Source organism: Pelophylax lessonae (genome assembly GCF_965119305.1).
Source record: "Pelophylax lessonae genome assembly, chromosome: 1".
Lineage (NCBI taxonomy): Eukaryota > Metazoa > Chordata > Amphibia > Anura > Ranidae > Pelophylax > Pelophylax lessonae.
In genome coordinates, this window is record NC_138768.1 from 798,589,649 (window position 1) to 798,612,544 (window position 22,896).

Consider the following 22,896-nt stretch of genomic DNA (forward strand, 5'->3'; position numbering starts at 1 on the left):
CAATATTGACAGAGAGATCAGGGGAAGGGGCACGTGGTGGAGGAAAGATTATAAGCTCGGTTTTGGAGGGATTGAGTTTGAGGAAGTGGTGTGACATCCAGACTGATAGATCAGATAGTAAATTAGTGATACGTGAGGAGACTGAGGGAGAGAGTTGAGGGGTGGATAAATAGATTTGGGTATCGTTAGCGTAGAGATGGTATTGGAAGCCGTGGGAGGCTATCAGCTGACCCAGAGAGGAGGTGTAGATTGAAAATAGGAGGGGTCCAAGAACAGAGCCTTGGGGGACCCCAACAGAGAAGGGAAGAGGAGAGGAGGAAGTAGAATTGTAAGTAACGCTAAAGGTGCGGTTGGATAGGTAGGAAGATAACCAGTGAAGAGTACAGTCACGGAGACCAAAGGCATGGAGTTTATTGAGGAGGAGGGGATGGTCAATCATATCAAAGGCAGCAGAGAGGTCCAGGAGGAGGAGTACAGAATAGTGTCCATTGATTTTGGCCGTTAGTAGATCGTTTGTCAGTTTTAGGAGAGCAGGTTCAGTGAAGTGTTGAGGCCGAAATCCAGACTTAAGGGGATCAAGGAGGCTATTCTCGGCAAGGTGGTCGCACATTCAGTTGTAGACCAGACGTTCAAGGAGTTTGGATAAAAAGGGGATCAAGGAAATAGGGCGTAGGTTGTTAAGGTCGGTTGGGTCCAGTGAGGGCTTTTTAACTATTGGGCTGACTAGTGCATGTTTTAGAGAGTTGGGGAAGATGCCAGAAGAGAGGGAGAGATTGAAGATGTGGGTTAGAGAGCGCAAAATAGGGCCAGAGGGTGAACGTAGCATTTGCGAGGGAACAGGATCCAGAGGGCCGGTGGTTAAGTGCACATTAGCAAGTAGTTTAGCAACCTCGTCTATGGTGGTGGCTTTGAATGAGGGAAGTAGTGATCGCACCTATGGGCATGAGGCGTATATGATGGCAGGTATCTGAACGGCAATGATCTCCTTACGGATTGTATCAATATTTTGTTTGAAGTGGTTGGCAATCTCCTGGGCAGTGAGTGAATCAGTGGGTGGAGGCAGTGGAAGAAGGAGTAGAGAATTAAAGGTAGCGAAGAGTTGCCGGGGGTGAGATGACAAGTTGTTAATGAGAGTGATAAAATAGGTCTGCTTGGCAGAGTGGAGGCTGGAATTGTATTTTTGGAGGGCAGATTTATATTGGTTGAAATCTTCCTGAGACTTAGTCTTACGCCATAGGCACTCAAGAGCACGGCTATGCTTTTTCAGACTTCTAGTGTTATCCGTTTGCCAAGGTTAAAGGGGTCGGGGTCTGATTCGGTGTGTAGTGACTAGGGCTGATATACTAAAGCATTTCAGAATCTTTACTCAAAAAAAGTGAACGTTAGCTCCAGTTATCCATTCATGAGAAAACTATCTGTCCATGATTGAGAATTTAGTGAGTAGAGAATTTTTTTTTTTTTAATAATTTTGTTATGCAAAAAACCCGGTTCATCCTGCTGTTCTCTATCTCCACCTTCTGCCCATGTCCCCAATTCAGCTAGGGATTTTGCAGCTGTGTTGGCAACTCTCACATGCTCAGTTTTCAATGAGTTCCTATGCTGAGCATTTCCTCCCTATCACATCTAAGCAGCCCATGTGACTATAGAGTGTATACACAGTGGAAATTGAAATATGACAGCTCACTCCCTCCCTCCTCCTCCATATCCATAAACCAGCTAAACATAATGGGGGTGGGACATTACATGTAGATTGATGGAGGCTTTACCTCTCTGTTATTCTAAGACACAGGTTGGAGGGGCATGACACAGCCTGTGACTGGCAGAAATCGTTCCACACCATTTTATATCCACAAAATAATAAACATTAGAATTCTAATAAATACTGTATTTGCATGCCAATTTAAAATAATGTATTGATTCTATGTATCTTTTTTTCTTTTTATTTTGAACATGTGACCAGCAGCAGAGGACTAGAGGCTCCTCCTGCTTATGTTTCCCTGCAGACAGGCTTGGAACGATCTGGGTCATGTGACAGCTGTATATTGATTAGAAAAAGGGTACTTAGATGTTTTCCTTATTAAAATAATGACAGTGCCATCATCCATATACAGAAATAGAAGGGATGATGTAAATGAAACAGTGTGCGTTTAGTATCACTTTATTGTCTTTGTAGGCATCTAGTGAATGCACCAGCTCACACATGATGTATTCCTTCATTCTTGCAGTGAATGTTTCCATATTAAATAATAATTCTTTAGGAATTAGATCAGGGCTTTTCTTCTCCTGGAACGTGCTGGAATGGAGTTCCGCCACCTCTGGCAGCCCTGTCCTCTCCCGCTTGTCACATAACACAGAAGCTGCTAGAAGACTCATTTCCTCCACCAGTTTTTTGTGTGCTAGTGTCGGCAGGCACATGAAGCTGGATGTCCCGGGTCTCGATGCTGCAATCGCCAACAGTTTTTGTAAATATGGGGCTTGGGGAGCATTGGCTGCATTCCTCAAGAGGAGAGAGAGCTGTGGGGGAGGAGGACAATCTGTTAACAGGAGTGAGAGCTTTTTATGTGGGGGGTGGGAGAATTTGAGAGAGAGCTGGGAGGGGGGGGGATCTATGAAAAGGTGAGAGCTGGGGGAGGGGGATCTGTGAAAAGGTGAGATAGCTGGGGGGGGGGGAGTGGTTCATAAAAAGGTGGGAGCTGGGGGGAGGGGGGATCTGTGAAAAGATGAGAGCTGGGGGAGGGGGGAATCTGCGAAAAGGTGAAAGCTGGGGGGAGGGGGGATCTGTGAAAAGGTCAGAGCTGGGGGAGGGGGATCTGTGAAAAGGTGAGAGCTGGAGGGAGTGGGGGGATCTGTAAAAAGGTGAGAGCTGGGGGGAAGGGGGATCTGTTAAAAGGTGAGAGTGCTTCAGGGAGGAGGAGGGGATCTGTAAAAAGGTGAGATAGCTGGGGGGGGGGTTGTGAAAAGGTGAGAACTTTGGGGGGGGATTTGTGAGAGAGCTGTGGAGGGTGATTTATGCAAAGGGGAGAGTTGGGAAAGGGGGGACTTGTGCAGGGGTGATAGCAGGGAAGGGGGTGTGCAGATAGTGCAGAGGTGAAGGCCGTGAGGATAAGCTGTTGATGGGGGTGCAGAGGTGAGTATTTGACTGGGGGATGGAGGGGTGCAGATGTTAATGAAGTACAAAGATGTTAATGGAGTACAAAGGTGAGTTGTGGACAGGGGTGCTAAGGTGAACCGTGGACAGAGAGTGCAACATTGGGGGTACAGACAGTGTTGGCCAGTACTACAGAGGAAAAAAGACCTTTTTCATATGATTGCAAAATGAGCAAACAATGTGACCAAGCAGTGGGAAAAGCAAATCTAATTCTAGGATGCATCACTAGAGAGATCCCCAGTAGGAAGAAGGAGGTTCTGATTCCTCTATATATAGTAAATCTTTAGTGAGACCTCATTTAGAATACTGTGTGCAGTTCTGGAGACCTCGCTTACAGAAAGATATTGATAAGATAGAACGAGTCCAGAGACGGGTAACAAAAAGGGTGAAAGGTCTGGGCAATAAAACATATCAAAAGAGACTTTAGGAACTTAATATGTACAGTGTGGAGGGAAGAAGGGAAAGAGGAGACATGATTGAAACCTTTAAATACATAAAGGGGTGAATGAGGTTCAGGAGGCAGGTTTTTTAATAAGAAACCAAAATCAAGAACACGGGACATAACCTCAAGCTAACTGGAGGAAAGTTCGAAAATGATCTTAGAAAGTATTATTTCACTGAAAGGGTAGTTGATGCTTGGAACAAACTACCAGCAAAGGTAGCAAGACAGGCTCGATGGAATACTCGTCTTTTTCTGCCTATGTTTCTAAGGTGTTCTTCTCCACTGACCCACAACATAAGGAACACTACAGTTTTCACTTTTCTGGCTATAGTTGTTATTAATAACTAATATCCTTTTCATTTCATAATTATTACTGAAAATAATTTTGTTGTATAGCACAGCCCTAGGTGTTAAATTTGTTAAGTACGCTGCAATGCTTATGCTTTCATTTATTATGTCTCAGCTTGTTTTTCACGGTAATGCAGAGTGAGCTGTAAATACAGTAATTATTAGCAGGGGTTCCCTGAGACCTGAAAGTTATTTCAAGGATTCCTCTGTGTTAAGTAGGTTTAAAAAGGCTGCACTGGAGGGAGACTCAATGAACACTAAACAAGGGAAAATGTAAAGTCCCATAGAAAATATTACTTTCATGTAAATGCTAGAGAAATTACATGAATGGGTAATTATTGAAACGTACAATAGAAGTGTCATTTATTCTACTTTTATTAGCATTGATTCAACATTTTTTATTTTTTAGCAAAAATAACATAAAATGTAGACAAGTTCTGACATCAACCCTGTAATTATAGTTTCTTTCCAAGAGGAGGAATCAATTCCAGACATCACAAGCATTGAACATGCCTTAAGCTGGCAATGCACTATACAATATGATTGTACAATCAATGTAAAATCTCTTTTACAGTCACCAACATTGTGTAATATAAGAACACACCTAAATCTACTCAATTTGTATCAAAATAGGCAGACCTGTGCTCGACATATTTGATGGTAAAAGAGATTGTTTAATCAGATTGTATATGTTTTTGTATATGTATGGTCAACTTTAGGCAGGCTTGGGCAGTGAATGGCAGAACCTCACAATGGCTGAGTGAATTGTAAGCGTCTTTAGAAATAGGAACTAATACAAATAACTCCATATATTCTAAAGAGTACTCCATAATATAAATACAGGGAAGAAAACTACATTTTTGCTTATTAGTTTAAGTGGAGTTCCACCCAAAAGTGGAATTTCCGCTTTTTTGTTTCCTCCCTCCCTCTGATGCCACATTTGGCACCTTTCAGGGGGGAGGGGGGGAGGGGGGAACGGGTACCTGTGTTTGACAGGTACCCTTCCCCACTTCCGGGATACGATGCCGTCCCTTGGAAGTACGGCCCCCTCCTCCGCCGCCGAGCCAATAGGAATGCGCAGCGCGCTTCACGCATGCACAGTAGGGACCCGTCCATGAAGCCACAAGGCTTTAATGCCGTGTTCCCTTACCATCAATTGCGGCGGCAGCACCCAACAGCCGATGGAAACATAGGCTGCAGTGCCGACATCGCTGGACTCCAGGACAGGTAAGTGTCCTAATATTAAAAGTCAGCAGCTAAAGTATGTTTAGCTGCTGACTTTTAATTTTTGGAGGGGGTGGAGGGGGAACTCTGCTTTAAGTATAACTAAAGGCATTTTTTGTTTTGTTTTGTTTTTTATAAAGGGGAGAGGGATTAGAACATCTGTAAGGTTTTTATTGCTGTCTGTGCCCCCGTTAAGGACATTCATCCACTATTTGTCCTGTTTATCATTATCATTGAAAGGGAAAGTAAAAGAATTTCAAAATTTTGGGTTGTCCCCAGAAAAGCAATAGCGGGGAAATCTTTCAATGGGGACACTAGTTCTGGTGAGTGGTGACCCGGGGGTCCCTAAGGAATTCCCTTAATTTACAGTGATTTCTTCTCACTCCCTGTTTGGCTATGGGACAGGAAGTGAAGGAAAATCTTGGCAATCAGACACAGATGGTAAAAAAAAAAATTGATAGAGGTTATAACCCCCCTTGCTCTATCCAAAATGAAAATAAACATTTTTGCCTACAGTTCTACTTTACATCAGATACATTTTTCATGCTAAGTGTATTCATTCCAATGAAAGTGTAACTTAAAGCTATTTATTACAACTTGCAGCGATCACAGGACCACCCCTGACAATGTCTTCATTTGCTTTTCTTCTCCAAAAAAACAGAGTCATCTTTGTTCAGGCATCATTCAGGGTCAGCATCGACTTCCTGGACTGAGATACTGCCAGACCTGTTTTTGTACCCATATTAAATAATTATTTTAGACCCTAAAACTAGATAAAACCCCCAAATAATATATATTTTCAGAAAGCAGCGATAATGAATAAGAAAATGATGGTAGATTAGACTTGTGATTAATTTTGTACTGAACCAAAATTCAACCGAAATTTCCGTTATTCAGAAATTCGGTTGCATACGAATTTCCAAATCACAATAGCAACAAATGTCAACAAATCCAAAGTAAATTATAATGAAACAACAAATTAATTCATATGCTTTAATTTTATTCAGATGACATGATGCAATAGTTTTGGCCTTTTGTTAATGTTAGAAGCATCCAAAATAACATAACAATATAACAAATAATCTAAATTAATTTGGATCCATTTAGTTTTTTTTATATAATTAAAAAAATAAAAAATAAATTTAAAAAATGTACTACTTATGAAATGGAAATATATTGCAATAAGTACAGTAAGTGTGTTTGGGTTGGATGGAGGTGGATCCTCCAGAATCTCTGAATCATAACATAACAAATAAATCTGAAATTAATTTCTCTCCATTTGTTATGTTATGATTTGGAAATTCTGAAGGATCCACCTCCATCCAACCCAAACAGAGTGCATAAGTAATGAGCATAAGTAAGTAAATAACGAATTAACACATTAAAACCAATATAGCCAATCTTCCAAAATAACTTTCAAAATATGCATCGATTCGGAACAATGAACATACAAAAGGAATCCGAAATATACGAAACTATTTCTGAAAACAAATCATTCGAACATAACGAATATGGGGAAACTAAATGATTAACTTAAATTAATTTGAAACAAAACACATTTTTCTGTCGTGCACATCTCTATGGTAGATACAAATTTTTATCTCAAATGATATTAGTGCATTGATTTAGCAAGCGCAAATTTTCAGTAAAAATAAACTAAAATGATTTTATTGCACACTAAAATATAACAAATGAGGTTGTGCCGCGTAAATAGATACCCAACATGTCAAGCCTTAAAATTGTATGTGCCAATGAAAATTGTAGATAGGCAAGATGTTAAAAGCTCTCACAGATCATCAGTTTGAGTTAACTGTGAATTATAGAATTATTGCTCCCACTCCACTGTGATATGTAACATACAGTATTCAGCGAAATGGACATTTTCATATGTAGACACCTCCAATGCATGCATTTACATACGTCTGTGTGTGTGTGTATGCAGGAGAGTTTAGGTTTTTTTTGTTTTTTTTTTACAATTTATTTTTTCACCAATAGTCCCCAAGCATATTTATAGTGATAGGATGTCTGTATTGAGACTTCTGGGGTCTATTAGCCCCATGATATCTTTCTTGCACTCCAATGAAGCTACTTGAGTGCAGATTGTGCTCCATTATCTTATGCTCAGCCAGAGAAAGTGACAATGGAAACCAGTAGTGACACATTGCCTCTGGGTTCCTTATTAGCTAGGGGAGATTAATGTATTTATATTTTTTACAGGTATTTATACAGTGCCAACAATTTACATATACAGTACATTCATATCAGTCCCTTCAAGGAAGATACAGTCTAAGGTCCCTAACTCACATTCATAAATACACATAGTAGGGCCAATTTTAGACATGAACCAATTAACCTACAAGGGTTGTGGGAGGAAACCTGCACAAGCACAGGGAGAACATGCAAACTCAATGCAAGTAGTGTTGTGGTTAGGATATAAACCAATTACCCTAGTTATACCAGGCAGAAATGCTAACTACTAAGCCATTTTAATGCCCATATGGGGGATGGAAAGCTGGTGTCCCTCCTTTCTACTTGGTGAGAGGCTCAATGCAGGTCCTGGGTCCGCAAGTGGGATGGCAGAGCCCAGGAAACAAGGCCAGGGGTCCATGAGAGCAATCCATGCAATTCATGCAGAGTTGATAAATTATTAAAAGGCCATCTCTAAAGTACACCCCCAGATATGTATAGCTATATGTTAGTTGTTTTCCCTGGTATAACATCAAACATACACTATATTGTCAAAGGTATTGAGACGTCTGCCTTTACACGCACATCAACTTTAATGGCATCCCAGTCTTAGTCCGTAGGGTTCAATATTGAGTTGGCCCACCCTTTGCAGCTATAACAACTTTAACTCTTCGTGAAAGGCTGTCCACAAGGTTTAGCAGTGAGTCTCTGGGAGTGTTTGACCATTCTTCCAGAAGCACATTTGTGAAGTCAGGCGCTTATGTTGAACGAGAAGGCCTGGCTCACAGTCTCCGCTTTAATTCATCCCAAAGGTGTTCTATCGGGTTAAAGCCAGAACTCTGTGCAGGCCAGTCAAGTCCCTCCACCCCAAACTCGCTCATCCATGTCTTTATGGATCTTGCTTTGTGCACTGGTCTAAATTTTTTTGGTGGAGTGGGGATTATGATGTGGGGTTGTTTTTCAGGGGTTGGGCTTGGCCCCCTAGGTCCACTGAAGGGAACTCTTAAGGCGTCAGCATACCAAGACATTTTGGACAGTTTCATGATCCCAAATTTATGGAAACAGTTTGGGGATGGTCCCTTCCTATGACTGCGCACCAGTGCACAAAGCAAGGTCCATAAAAACATGGATGAGCAAATTTGGGGTGGAGGAACTTAATTTGCCCTGACCTCTACCTGATACAACACCTTTGGGATGAATTAGAGCAGAGACTGCGAGCCAGGCCTTCTCTGCAACATCAGTGCCTGACCTCACAAATGCGCTTCTGGAAGAATGGTCAAACATTCCCATAGACATAATCCTAAACCTTGTGGACAGCCTTCCCAGGAGGGTTTAAGCTGTTATAGCTGCAAAGGGTGGAACAACTCAATATTGAACCCTACGGACTAAGACTGGGATGCAATTAAAGTTCATGTGCGTGTAATAGCAGGTGTCCCAATACTTTTGACAATATAATGTATGTTTTGCAACTCTGGAGGAGATTTACTTATACTATTTCAATGATAGTGGCTGCATCTGTCGCATTTAAAATTATGTATCTCAAGTAAGGGGCAGATTTATTATCCATATACAAGCTGCATAATAAGTTAGCTATAATCAGCATATCTGTGGCACTTTATAAAGTGCTCCTTTGCTTCTGTGACAGATGTGAGGTTAAATTACCTCACAAAAACGGTGCTTGCAGTCTGCAATAGTCAGACAGATGCTATTTGGCCGCACAACCACGCAGAACAAAATGTGTCGCTTTTCTCACGAAACAGACCCAAAAATACAGCTTACAATTTTGCATGCAAATATCACCATGATTAACATGCCATAAATGTGCCCTGCGTATCTGTTTGCTCTAACATAGAGTGTGGAAGACTAAGACTCCATTCACACTATGAAGGTGTGACAGAGGGCGACTCCACGATTCCCATCATTTTAATGGGCTGCTCTATGCAGGAGAAATGTGGAAAAGAAGTCCCCGACCCTTTTTTTTTCAAAATTGCGCCGCACCCAACCACATGGGGAGCACGTTAGCAAACACCTAGGGGTGCCATTTGCCAACCCAGCCAGCCACTTGCCGACCCAGCACTGTACATTTAGGCCTCATGTACACTGCTTCTGATAAACGGACGTTTAAGAACAGTTGTGCGTTTTTTTCAGCAGTCCCTGAACTCTCCTCTATGTTATCTTATCTGTCCATGTACACTGAGACGTTTAGAGGCAGTGGGGTTTGGTGGCATTTTTTTTAAAGCAAAAAAAAATGCATTCAGACAGAAGTTCATTGGCATTCGAAATGCCAAATGCTTGTAACAGCGTGCAAATGCATCTAAACGTGGTAACTCGCATTTACAAGCCTTTTGTTTATAGGTGTTTTCAATGGAGATACATTTCGGACCATTTTACAATGTAAAAACGCTGCTAACTGCGCATAAATGCGGCATGTAAACGCAGCAAAACAGACGTTTTTAACCGACAGTTACTAACTGTCAGGTTCCAGCATTCAGGAGAGGATTTCAAACGTCCCTTGTACATGAATCCTTAGTCCTCATGTACTCGGGACGTTTTTACAGCTGCTGTTTTTGGCGTCAGACATTTTTTTCTGCAGCCAGTAAACTCCTCAGCATGTTGTCCTATGTGTCCATGCACACATAGGCTATTAACAGCGTTTTTTGGCAGGGACGTTTTCTTGCTGGGAAAAAAACCCAGGAATCTAAAACTTTAACCTCTCTGGCGATATAATTCTTTCTGATTTTAGGTGCTGAAAGCGGTACCATTATTTTGCATGTAATTCTTAAGAACGAGCCGCCCAAACCAACTATTTACATATGATTTTTTTTTTTTACTGTGCGTTCTTCTTTATAACATCTCGTATGATAAAGTTTGAAACACAAAATCATAAATTATAATATAATAAATAACTATAAATAAGTTAAAGTATGTATATATATATATATATATATATATATATATATATATATATATATATATATAGTACAGTAAAACTGCAGGAAAGGGCACTGGGGGGTAAACTAATGTGAATTTATTTTATTTTGCAATGTATCAGTGTGTTTGGTGTGTTTTACTATTTGAATTTCCCGCCGGTTCCAGCCCCCTGCGAGTGTCACGTCGCAGGAGATGGAAGCCAGGGCACAGAGCATCGGGATGAAGACCTGGCCGCCGCACACTGCCAGGATACATCGCTGGATCCCGGGGACAAGGTGAGTACCCTCTCTTACAGGATCCAGCGATCTCCCTAGTGGTAGCCTGAGTGTGGCTCGGGGTTACCGCTTTTGGCACTGAAATTTAACCCCAAGGCTCGGGAATACCGCTAGGGAGGTTAATAAAAGCCTAAACCTGCTGAAAAATGCTAAAAAAATAAATAAAAAATAATTAAAAATGCAGCTATTTGGCATTTATTAGTGTTTTTGAGCCATAAGCTTTTGTGGGAGTAAAGTTTTGCTAAGAAAATCGAAAAAACGCTACAGGTAAAAAACACCTAAAAGCGTTAAACTCCAGTGCAAAAACCCTGCAAAACTCATTCTACAGCTACAGCTTTCTACAGCTAACGTTACTGATGTTTTTATTACATCCAGTGTGCATGAGGCCTTACTGTGGCAGGTCGGCTTGTACAGGCACAATCACATGCAAAACCTGTACATCGCAACTTTCATCCGGGTCTGCTCTAGCATGCGCGTGTGCACCTGGAAGCTTGAGCTGCCATTCACTGCAGCACAAGCTGATCAGTGGGTCCTGGCCAATGTATTATGACGGAACCCGCTGATCGGCTAAACCGAATGGCAGAAGAAAGTTCTGTGTTGGTAAACAGCACAGGGCTCTCTACAGCAGTGTTAATTTCGTCGACTAAAACCGACTAAAACGTTTTCGTCGACTAACACAATTCAGATGACTAAAATACGACTAAAACTAAAATGGCATTTTAGTCTAAAGACTAAAATACGACTAAAACTAAAATGGCATTTTAGTCAAAAGACTATAACTAAAACTAAATCGAAATTTGCTGCCAAAAATTAACACTGGTGCATGCTCAAAGCATAAATAATAACATATTAGATTTTTCACTCCAGGACCAGCAGTAGTATATAATGAGTTTGGAAATTGTAGAGAAATGCTTAAATAATGCATTACAAATTACAATTGAACTACACCCATTTGATTATAGATGACTAAAATGAGTTTTAGTCGACTAAAATGTAGGGCGTTTTAGTCGACTAAAATATCCTGGAGTTTTAGTCGACTAAATACGACTAAAACTAAAACACTGGCAGAAGACTAAAATGGGACTAAAACTAAAATGTCATTTTAGTCCTAAGACTAAGACTAAAACTAAATTGAAATTTGCTGCCAAAATTAACACTGCTCTACAGACAGCAGTGAAGTGACGTTTCTTCCCCCCCCCCCCCCCCCCCCTGCAAAGCAGGGAGTAAAAACCAGCACATTGATTGGTAAAAAAAAAGCACACAGTACACACAGTAACACTTGTTAGGTACACAGTTAACCCTTTGATCATTCCTAGATGTTAACCCCTTCCCAGCCAGTGTCATTAGTACAGTGACAGTGTATAATATTAGCACTGATCACTGAATTGGTGTCACTGGAGAGGTCCGTGGCAGTTAGTCAGTTGCCACAAAGTATCAGTTAGTGTCAGATTGGCCGCTGCACTATCACAGTTCCACTACAAGTCGCTGATCACCGCCATTACTAGTATAAAAAAAAAAATTAAAATTCCAGTATCTATACCATAATTTGTAGATGTTATAACTTTTACGCAAACCAATCAATTATTGGGATTTTTTGTTACCAAAGACATATAGCAGAATACATATCAGTCTAAACTTTTTTTAAAAAAAATGTTTTATTGGATATGTTTTAGTGCAGAATATAGAAAATATTTTTTTTTTTCAAAATATTCAATCTTTTTCCGTTTATATCACAAAATAATAAAAAACCCAGTGGTAAACACATGCCACCAAAGGAAAGTTTGGGTACAGTATTGCATGACCATGCAATTGCCAGTTAAAGTAGGGCAGTGCGGAATAGCAAAAATAGCCTGGAGCTCAAGTGATTGAGGATGCACAAATGTGAATGTAGGCTAATAGGCCCTAACAATCCTCTGCCAGGGGCCCCATTATATGGTTACAACCCAGCGCCCAATGCTAGCATACCCAGCAATATCTGGTAAGAATATAAAAGGAAATAGATTCAATGCTGTGACAAATTCTCAATTGTTCTAAGCTCTTAAACAAAGTTGACAGATCATTCCGAGCAGATGATGAACAAGAGCCAGCTCCCTAAAAGAGCCTTCCAAAATCCTCCTGCCTGCAAGAATGTCCCTCTTGGCAGCAAGAGGACGAGGAGGGGGCGAAGAAGATTTAGGAACTGGTGAAGAGTAAGCCGATTGTCATCACCTTTCCGCGAATTAATGTGTCATTCTTTACAGTCGCAGATAGCTGCAGCTGCTTTATGACTGCTCCAGTGCTGTCAAACAAAGTATCACTCCAAAACAAACAAGAGCAGAACATAAAAAGGACGGAAAAAAGTACTGGCTCCAAGTATCACCTTACTGGGCTTAGCAGTTATTCGAAACTTTGTCTTAAGATCATTTTAGGTAATGATTATACTCTCCCCTCTTGCCTCAGTATTCATAATAAACATTTACAAAGTGTTAATAGGATCTTAAGTGGTGGCTAAAGCTTTGCAAGTATCAGTAACTCAACGCAAGATTGATTTTACTGGTGTTGCGTCTATTGTGATAAGGAGATTTCCATGTATTTGCAAAAATCTCCAAGTTTTTGAACCTGGCTGATTAGTATTAAAATCTATCCCTGCCAGCCTATTATAGTCACAAATTCATTAAAAACATTTCTGAGGTCATTAAAGCTGAACTCTAAGCAGATATAAAAGATGCAAATCAAAGTGACACTAAACTCTGCTTTTAAAAAATAAAATTCTATTTGAGTATACAGTATATTCTTAAAGGTTAAGAGGGAAAAAATAGCATAAAATATTAATACAGTGTACACAATTGTGACACAAGTCATATTGTAATTGAATGTTATTTAACCACTTTACCACTAGAGCATTTTGCTGTCTTACGTCTGGGCCACTTTTTGCGATTCGGCGCTGTGCGAATTTAACTGACAATTGCGCGGTCATGCGACACTGTACCCAAACGAAATTTACGTCCTTTTTTCCCCACAAACAGAGCTTTCTTTTGGTGGTGTTTGATCACCTGTGCGATTTTTACTTTTTGCGCTATAAACAAAAAAAGAGCGTTTATTTTGAAAAAATAACAATATTTTTAACATTTTTTTATATGAAATTCCCCCCAAAAAAGATGTAAAAACCAATTTTTTTTTTAATTTTTGGCCAATTTGTTTTCTGCTACCCATGTTTGGTAAAAAAAATTGCAATAAGCGTATTTTGATTGGTTTGCGCAAAAGTTATTGCGTTTACTAACTAAGGGAAAGATTTATGTCATTTTTGGTGTTTTTTTTTTTAACGAGTAATGGCGGCGATCTGCGATTTTTTTTGCGGGACTGCGACATTGCGGTGGACAGATCGGACCCTTGACTGACATTTTTGACACTTTTGGGGGTACCAGTGACATTACTACAGTAATCAGTGCTATAAATATGCACTGTTACTGTAAAAATGACACTGGCAGGGAAGGGGTTAATTTTATTGGAGAGGGAGGGGTTAATGTATGCCTGGTGCTTACTAACGTGTGGGGGGGAGGTGACTGTGTGAGACAGGGACAGATCGGATGTCCAGCTATGCTGAACACTCCAATCTGTCACTCCCTGTCACTTAGGAGATCCGCCCGCTATGTTTACACAGGCGGGCGGATCTCCAAACTGGATTCCCCGACGATCGGGGCAGAGCAGCGGCGATCGCCGCTGCTCCTCCCCTGGCCCGACTCCCGCTGTGAACGAAAACAGCAGGAGCGCGCCTCCGGCGGCGCGTGAGCGCCGCCTACAGGGGAGGAGTCTAGCGACGTAGGTCTACGTCGCTAGACGATAACGAGCCACTGTGCCACAGTAGCAGCACAGTGGCTAGTGTTAAAGTAGTTAAAATGACCTTTCATTTTCAATCCAGAGCGTGTAATTTTCTGTAAAATGCAATATGGCAACCTGGAGGTGTTCTGTACAAAGACAGTGTGCAGAACGTCCCCCTTCCTCCAAATGTAATTTCCTGCTCGTGTGATTGGCTCACCGATTTCCCCAGAAGTCCACACTAAGATACAAGTCAGATTTTTGGTATTCTCTGCAACAAAAATGTCATTTTCTGGTGAGATACTCCCAAAGAGAAATCACATCAACAGGGATGCAGACCCTGCCACTTTCCTTATTAGAGCCCTGCAGGTTCAGCAGCTAATTGATAATTATAAAACCACACCTATACACAGATTTACTCTGGAAATGGACACAAACACACAGCTATTTCTTCGGAATAACAAAAGGTAGGAATCTGCAACAAGGTTTATTAAAACTCTTGCAATATATATAGATCACACAGAGGGGAATTGCTTTTTTGTCAGCAAAAGTGGAGTAACTATTTAACTAAAAAAAAAAAACACATTTTTTTTTTTTGCTGCTGAGATCTGACTTTCTGTTAGAGGGTGGCTATGTCCCTTCCCCATGGTCCCTCTGTATGTAGGATCGAGGCCACCTACTCTTGCTCACCTATGAGATGAACTGTGGACTATGGGATGTGTAGTGTGCATAGAGTAGTGCACATGACCACAACTAACATGTAGAGATAGGCCAAACAACTTCCGAACAGGGGAAAAGTTCTAACCCGGATGGCGAAACCCATTGAATTCAATGGGAGCTGACCAGAAAAAATGAAAAGTGCCCATTTTGACTTTAGGCTTATATGCAAGTAATTGGCCAAAAAAAGGGGTATTGGGGTCCAAGTATTGCCCTGGGGGATAGGTATCAATGCAAAAAAGTTTTTTAAAAACAACAATTTTTTCAGGAGCAATGATTTTATTAATGCTTAAAGTGCAACAACAATTAAAACAAAATATTCCTTTAAATATAGTGCTTGGGGGGGTCTCCTTAATCTGCCTGTAAATTGGTGCATCTGTAGCATGCATTGAACCTGCTGCAGCAAAAATGACATTTCTAAAAAAATCACATTTAAATTTCCCCCCAAAATTCATACCAGATCCTTGTCCGCGGATGCAGCCTGGCAGAAAAGGAGGGGACAAGTGAGCACCCCCCCCTTTCCTAAACCATACCAGGCCACATGCCCTCAACATGGAGGGGTGGGTGCTTTGGGGGGAGGGAGGGCTCTGCTCCCCTCACCCCAAAGCACCTTGTCCTCATGTTGATGAGGACAAGAGCCTCATCACCACAACTGTAGCCGGTGGTCGTGGGGGTCATTGGACAGGGTTTATCAGAATCTGGAAGCCCCCTTAACAAGGGAGCCACCAGATCTCACCCCCCCCCCCATTCCCCAAAAAAGTGTCAAAAAGTAATAAAAACACGGAGACAGTTTTTCACAATTCCTACTGCAGGCTCCGCCATTTGACAGTTCTTATATAGATAAGGGCGGGCCACCTGGATACATCACCTGATGGCACCGCCCCCCTTGGAACATCACGGGTTGGTGCATGCTGGGTCGGCAACGTCACAAGGGGCGGTGCCACCAGGTGACGTAGCTGGGTGGCTCTGCCCCTTGCCTATATAAGAACTGTCAAACCATGGAGCCTGCAGTAGGCAGCCAGCCTTCATAGACAGTGGGAGCATTTTTGTTTTTTTTATTTTTTGTGGGCGGTGGACGGCGCGATTGATGATAGATTTACATCGGGGGACGCTTTTTTTATTTTTTTAATAAAGGAATTGAATTGTTTGTGTGTGTGTGTGTTTTTATTACTTTTTGACATGTTTTTGGTGAATGGGTAGGAGTAATTTGCACCCGATACCCATTCACATGAGGGGGGTGGGATCTGGGGGGCTTCCAAAATCTCATAAACCCCCCCGCCCGCAGACCTCCACAACCACCGGCCACTATTGTGGCGATGAGGCCCATGTCCCCCTCAACATAGGGACAAGGTGTTTTGTGATGGGGGGCAGAGCCTCCCTGCCCCAAAGCAACCACCCCCCCATGTTGAGGACATGTGGCCTGGTTTGGTTCAGGAGAGGGGGGCCGCTCGCTTGCCCCCCCCCCCTTTCCTGACCTGCCAAGCTGCATGCCCGGATAAGGGTTTGGTATGGATTTGGGGGGGGGGGGAACCCCACACCATTTTATTTTTTATTTTTTGGTGCGAAAATGTGCGTGAATGTTAATGTGTGGGGATGCAATTTGGAATTAATGGCACCCCAGCATACCTGCTAGACATGCTGATCCTGCACACATTACTGCACACAATTATGCACACATTCCTGATCTGCACATCTGTGAACTCCACATAATGTAGCTCTTTAATAAATAAAGCTGAACTCCAGGAATTATCTATTTTTAAAACTTACATTGGGCCAGCTTGGTTACATGCAATTATATATGCATCACATCCAGAGGGCTGCTGGGGATGCCAAAAATCTACCGTAATAGCCTACATACAGTCAGTTGTGATCTCTTCGAGTTTCTGCACAAGACTTACTGTCTGTATATTGAACACAGGGAGCCTCACTCATTAACTCCATTTAGCAAACAACTTTTATCATTTTCATTGAATACAAGCTGTGCTCTTAATGCACAAAATAGTGATCATGACTTCATCTGCCCCTCCTCTCTGCCTTGTCCAATCAGAAAATGCCTTTTATTCATTAAAAAAAATACAAAATGTTCACTGAATGGCAAGGGTATGGGAGTGAACGACCTCTTGTGTTTAATGTATAGAGAGCAAATAGCTCCAGCAGCACCTGGAACAGGACAGTAATGACAGTATACAGCACAGCCCACCACAGTGAATTTCTGCATCCCCAGCAGCCTTCCTAAATAAGTAAATGTACCCACGCTCACCCAATGTAAATTGAAAAAAAAAAGAGATAATTCATCAATAAAAGTATTTTTTTTTTTTTTTTTAATGCAAACAGTGTAAGAACCTGAATTTGATCTGGTTATCATCTATTTGCAGTATCTGTACAACAGCATTGAAGTGTGAGAGGAAGAAGCAGCGCAAGGAGATAATCAAAATTAAGTGCTGGTTAGAAGCACGCTGATAGGAGGAGAGAGCAAAGTGACTGGGAGATAAGCTCATCACTGTGCTACTGCTGTCCAATCACAGGCTGGGCAGGTCTTAGACACTCTGGGCTCAGAGGAAATTAGTTGAATGGTGATGACCATCAGACTGAGGACATCTAGTGGCTGAAAAGGAAATGCAATGCAGAAAATTCTAGATTGAAGGGGAATATTGAATGGTCTACTCTTTTATTTTATCTGCTACCCCTTTTTCTCTTGTTATCTTTGTCTGGAGTTCTGCTTTAAAACTCTACAGGCAGTTATAGATCATTGGACAGTTGCAGGATGTCTATGTATACAATATGGAAGCTCGTTGAATCTCTTGGTTAGTGGCTACCATAACATGTAAAGTCATGTATCTTGTTGTGCACTGGGCTTTGCTAAAAATCAGTGAGGCTGCAGCGTTGACAAATACCGTAGCCGGCATTGATTTTAGGTGCCGTTCAATACACCCCCGAGCGAGGTCGATTGGAAACACAAGGGACAGATGTCCTTAAAGAGACACTATTGAAAAAAAAAAATGTGGGCAAGGACAGCATTTTATAGTACAATTATTTTATCATTACTGTCTTTGTTGAGGATAGAGCTATGGTACAGCCGTCCCTAGAATATTCAGCATCTGATATTTTAGTATGTGTCAGACATCCGTGTCTCTCAGCTATGTGCTCTATCCTCTGGTCGCTGCATCATACGGGTGTCCCTCCAGCTCTGAACAGTTTGATTCACAGTACATATTCAGGGCATTTTAAAAAGCGGTCTTTTTCAGTGACAGCGGTTCTAAAACCACTTGCTGTTCGGGGCAATTTTTTATTTTTTCCACAGGTGTAAAATCAGCATTTGTTTCTAGAAACTTACTTAGAACCCTATAGATATAGATATATTTTCTAAAAGCAGTGGCCCTGGAGAATAAGAGGGTGGGCGTTGCAATTTTGTATATCAAGCAACATTGCGCATCCCCTTATCAAATGCAAAGTTTTTAGGAAATAATACACTAAAAGTTTTAGTGTACACACACACACAATATAATACCCAATTTTTTGGTAGAATATAAAAGATGATTTTGCATCGAATAAATAGATGCCAAACATGTAAAGATTTCAAATTGTACACACCCATGAAATGGGGACAAACTATGGTACCTAAAACTGTCCATAGGTGACACTATTGAGGCTAGGTTCATATATGCAGTTGTAGTTGATATTGTTTTCCAGCGTGTTTTGTAGTGCATTTTGCATTTTAGAACGCATGATGTTGATGTGTTTTTGAATGCAATTTTCATGCTTTCGCGTTTTATTTTTTTTATCTCTTTAACAAACTGTGAATAGCAGAGGGCCACCGTGTCCTTAACAACCGATGAGTTATCACTGTCAGCTGTCAGCTGACAGCTGAACGTAAAACAAAGAATCGTGGGCAATAAAAAAATTGGGCGTGAAAAAACAGCGTGCCCCCCCCCCCCTAATCCATACCAGGCCCCGGTCTGGTATATACTATATTTTAAAGGGAAACCCCAAGCCAAAATTTAAAAAAAAAGATGGGTCTTTACTAGACCCTTATCCGAGCATGCAGCCCAGCAGCCAGGTCAGAAAAGGGAGAGCAAGCACCGCCCCTCTCATGAACCATACCAGGCCCATCCACAAGGGGGAAGCTTTGGGGCAGGGGAGGCTCTGCCCCCCTAGAGAACCTTTTTCCCATGTTGATGGCGACAAGGGCCTCTTCCCTACAACCCTGGCCGGTGGTTGTGGGGGTCTGTGAGCAGGGGGCTTATCGGAATCGAAAATAAAGGATCTCCTAGATCCTGGCCTCCTCTATGTGAATGAGTATGGGGTACATAGAACCCCTATTCACTCACTAAAAAAAAAAAAAAGTGCTGTAAGCTAATGACTCATTCGTTGTTAAGGATGTGACGGCCGCCCGCTCCTTAACAACTGGCTACTAGTCACAATTTGTTATGAAGGAAAAAAAAAGCTCAAAACGCATTAGAAATGCGACACTTGTGCTTTTGGTGCCTGTCCATTGAAGTTTATTACACTCAAAACACAATCTGCATTATATCTAAAATCTATCTGCGAAAGCTATATAAAATGCATAGGTGTGAACCTAGCCTTAAGTTTTTACACGTTATCAGTTTAGAGTTAAAGTGGTTGTAAAGGTAGAAGTTTTTTTACCCTAATGAATTCTTTGCATTAAGATGAAAAGCCTTCTGTGTGCAGCTCCCCCCCCCCTATACTTACCTGAGCCCATTCTCGATCCAGCACTTTGCTCAAGAGTAGAGGCTGTCTCCTCCCTCTCTCTATCTCTCTCTCTCTCTCCTCACAGAACAAATGAATAGCAGTGGAAGCCATTGGCTCCCGCTGCTGTCAATCAAACCGTGTGACGAGGTAGCAGGTTATGTAGCCGAACTGCAGTGTCCAAAGTGTCCACTTTTGTTTATATAGTGTACAGTAAATCCACCCCTACTTGTTAGGCATGTCAGTTAACTTTGGACACATTGGCACTTGACCTCCAGAAGATTTTACCCCCTTCATGACCTTTGACATGGCGTTTTTACAGCTGCTGTTTTTATCTTCAGGCATTTTTTCCTACAGCCAATAAACTCCCTAGTATGTTATCCTATGTGTCCATGCACACATAGGCTGTTATCAGCGTTTTTTGGCAGGGGCCTTTTCTGACTGGAAAAAAACCCCCAGAACTAGTGGGTTTTAACCACTTAAGCCCCGGAAGATTTTACCCCCATTCCGACCAGGGGGTATTTTGCGATTCGGCACTGCGTGACTTTAACGGACAATTGCGCGGTCGTGCGACGCTGTACCTAAACGAATTTGGCGTCCTTTTTTTCCCACAAACAGAGCTTTCTTTTGGTGGTATTTGATCACCTGTGCGATTTTTTGATCACGCGCTATAAACAAAAAAAGAGCGTCAATTTTGCAAAAATAGCAATATTTTTCACATTTTTTTATATGAAATTCCCCAAAAAAAAATTTAAAAATCAAAATTTTTTTACTTTTTCGGCCAATTTGTTTTATGCTACCTATGTTTGGTAAAAAAAATCGCAAAAAGCGTATTTTGATTGGTTTGCGCAAAAGTTATCGCGTTTACTAACAAAGGGAAAGATTTTTGTCATTTTTGTTGTTTTTTTTTTTAACGTGTAATGGCGGCGATCTGCGATTTTTTTTGTGGTACTGCGACATTGGGGCGGACAGATCGGACCCTTGACTGACATTTTTGACACTTTTGGGGTTACCAGTGACATTTCTACAGTAATCAGTGCTATATATATGCACTGTTACTGTAAAAATACACTGGTAGTGAAGGGGTTAACTTTATTTGGGAGGGAGGGGCTGTGTGTATCCCTAGGGGCGTGCTTTCTACTGTGATTGGCTGGGGCTTGAGCTGTATGGACACTGATCAACGGATCTACATACTAGATCCGAGTGATCAGTATCCTAACAGCAAGGAGAATGACAGGCAGCTTGTTTACACAAGCTGCCTGACATTCTCCCTCTCCCCCGCCGATCGCCGAGTGACCGGCGGACATCGGGTCCGCCGGTCACACGCGCGGGGGGGTCCGTGACCACGCGGGAGCGGGAGCGCGCCTCCGGGGGCGCGCGCTCGCTCCCTAGACCCTCACAAGCTAGTGACGTAGCCCTACGTCACTTTGCCTGTGAGGGGCTGACTGCCGACGTAGATCGGCGTTAGGCAGTCGGCAAGTGGTTAAAAGGAGTTTTTCAGCTGTAAAAAAGCTCTAACTCTGATAAAAGCTAAAAAAAATGGCTATTGTACGCTTATCAGCATTTTTGAACCATCAGCTTTTGTGGGGGTATAGTTTCCTAAAAAAAAAAGCTAAAAAATGCAACAGCTAAAAAATGCTAAAAAACGTTGCAAAACTCATTCTACAGGTACAGCTTTCTACAGCTAACGCTACTGGTATTTTTATAACATCCAGTATGCATGAGGCCTAATTGGAAATTGCTCGGTCACACACATAGAGTTTTCTTTTTTTGTGGTATTTGATCACCACTGGCTTTTTTTATTTTTTGTGATATAAACAAAAAAGAACAACATTTATGAAACAATATTTTTTACTTTCAGCTACAAAACATATCCAATAAAAACATTTTTACAATATCCTTACCGAACCTTCTAAGCAAATTAGATCGGTATGGTTCCCTCTCTCATTTAAAAATTACCCTGTCCAAATTGGAGGCGATGGGTGTCTCCATGTCCGCACCCCAAATTGATGTCTTAAAAGTTAATTTCGATTAAAGGTGGACCACTTCGGCCCTTAAATATCTGGGCACATATATTCCACCCAGACCGAACCAAATCCATGCCCTGAACTTCCCACCTTTGCTTTGTAAAGTTCGGACCTTGCTTTTTAAATGGCATCAGTGCCTCTTCTCCTGGTTCGGTAGATGAACATCATTAAAATGTAAATTTTGCCCAAATTCTCATACCTCTTTCAAGCATTGCCAATTCACATACCCTCAGATTTTTTTAAGCAAACCAATCCCCCGCTAGTCAATTTTATTTGGGCCCACAAAAGACCTAGACTTCAACGAGGCCTACTGACTCTTCATAAGCACCACGGTAGCATTGCGGTATCTGATATACAGAAATACTACCAAATAGCCCAAATAGGGAGACTTATTGACTGGTGTAAACATGCTGAACCTAAATTATGACCACAGATTGAGCAATCCCAAAGCAAAGTCCCCCTGCGTCATGCAGCCTGGTGCTTCGCTGATCTTTCTCCCACTCTTAAAATGCACCTGACCTTGGGACCCACATTGAGTACATGCTCCTGGTCTACTTCCTCGTTATTACATCCCATTCCCCCCTTTACCCTATTGTGGGGAATCCCTGCTCCCCCCCCCCATTGCAAGGGTGTCCATTTTGCACACCTCTAAACTTGCAATGTTACCAAGCCTCGGGTTTCCAGGGATCCAACCATTGGCCATCAATATCAGGGTTAACTACCCCAAGGAGTCACTACTATCTTGACTTCTGGAGTGCCTTACAGCTTCGACAATTTTTGAGTTTCCTTCCACCCCCTGATAGCTTCCAACGACAGTTGACTTCCTTTGAAGAACTTTATGAGGGGACAGGCCCCTTCCCCATTCTTTTTCGCAAGTGTTTGCTCAGCTGATTGCTCCACCTGATGGCTATGCTCCTTGCTTCATACGGAAGTGGAAACTGACACTAAATAAAACTTTTTCCCCAACACTACATAGACAGACTATCCGTTCCACTTTAAAATCTCACTTTGCATGTGCGGGCCACCCATCTGCAGTACATTGAGGGCAAATGGTTTGCAAGTGGTTAAGTAAACCTGAACAATCTAATGAACAAA

General features: G+C 41.8%; 1 protein-coding gene across 2 annotated transcripts in view; it reads left to right on the forward strand.

The window, feature by feature from the left end:
* Window positions 1-22,896, forward strand: part of SORCS2 (sortilin related VPS10 domain containing receptor 2) — a 1,364,824-nt gene that overhangs the window by 1,198,288 nt on the left and 143,640 nt on the right. The window lies entirely within an intron of this gene.